At 41.6% G+C, this 1,529-nt stretch overlaps 1 pseudogene; it reads right to left on the bottom strand.

The window, feature by feature from the left end:
• On the bottom strand, nt 1-852 carry LOC148017347 (uncharacterized; annotated as a pseudogene).
• Nucleotides 853-1,529: the final 677 nt, after the last annotated feature.

Here is a 1,529-nt window from a genome sequence, read left to right on the forward strand (position 1 = left end):
TTATAGAACCTCCTCCCATTTGTGAACCCTTGTGATTAATGGATGCAAAGCGCCTTCTATTGTTTTACTCCATGGGTAACTATTGTTGTTGTCAAATAGCAGTACCTCGATGCCGTTCCTAACACAATCCAATTCATAACTAGGGTTGTCGTCTACCAACACATGTGTCCCAAGACCCTTGCAAATCTCAGATTTCATGCGAGATTTGCCCTCCAAGGCATAGTGATTGCCAGAATGTACCTCCTTGAAACTTCTAGAATAGTGTCTTTCAATCTAGGCAATTGTTTTATCTTTTATTATATTCTATCGAGAAGTTACTACATAGAGTTTACGATATTCTGCTAGCTACTGCAAGAATTTGTAACCTCCAAGAATTGGAGTAATTCCCTTATCAAAATGCTCTAATTTGAAAAAGGCATGCACTCGCAAGTCCGGTTTTGCCCAAGAGCAGCGCCAGATCTCAATGAAATCATAAACATGGTATTCTGAAATGGTGTGCTCCAGAAGGTATTGCTCGGTTACAAACATGTTTAGTGTTGTAAGAAACCTGCCAAGCACTTCATTAATGTCCACATCCACCATCAAGGCATGATTCTTAGAGTGTTTTTGTTGAACAATTAATCGTGCTTCAGCCCTTCCAGGGGCATAAGAAAGGGACTTTACTCCAGGTGTAGGATCTTCAGCCTTGCTTTCGTGTACTAGGCGTGCCAAATTAGAAGACCAAAGGCTATTGCCTCATCCTGTGCTTATGGTAAGGTTTGACACAGGAAGGACCAAAGGAGAAGGACTACGATACTTTGAGCTACTCCGAGAAAACAAGTTGTTGCGGGTCTGCAAGCTGGCATTCTCCATCGGCAACGCCCTTCTGCTCCATAACCGTAGAGACGGAAGAAGTGTTCTAGTGAGCAAATGCGAGTCCAAAACCATGGAAGCTCCTCATAGGTGTGGAATATGCATAATGGCCACCTAGACGAGGAGAAAAGATTCAGGGACTTGATGGTGATACTGAAAAGCTATGCTTCAAAGATGATGACCCTTTGTAATAAGCTTTGATCTCTTCTCCACAATTTCTTGGACTGCAGCACTTCCAAAAACTTAGCAAAGCCTCAATACTTGAACCTCCTAATCTTGAAAAAAAGAGCAAACATTGGATGACTTTGAGAGATAGAGAGAATGGGAGAACGGGAGATGAAGATTGGGAAAGTGCACACACACTAGCCAACTAGCTCGGCCATGGCTCTAATACCATGTTGAGAAACACGAATCTAGAGCTAGTTAGATATGGTGGACGCAAATCAAACACACGATACATTATCAGAATGAGAGATTGTAACTCAAGTGAATTAGGTTCCAATATAGATTAGCTTGGACTCATAAACGCAGTCTTGAGTAACTCAAACTGATAGTTCCATTGCCTTGAAATGAGTGTCAACAAGTACATACCTTTATAGCTTTATGGATAGTACCACTTTTCTTCTCTGTGCTTATGGGATTTTGGACATCTCTTCCTAGAGCTTCTAGAGCATACA

Source organism: Lygodium microphyllum, chromosome 22, assembly GCF_053477565.2.
Source record: "Lygodium microphyllum isolate KBCC chromosome 22, Lygodium_microphyllum_v1.1.10, whole genome shotgun sequence".
NCBI lineage: Eukaryota > Viridiplantae > Streptophyta > Polypodiopsida > Schizaeales > Lygodiaceae > Lygodium > Lygodium microphyllum.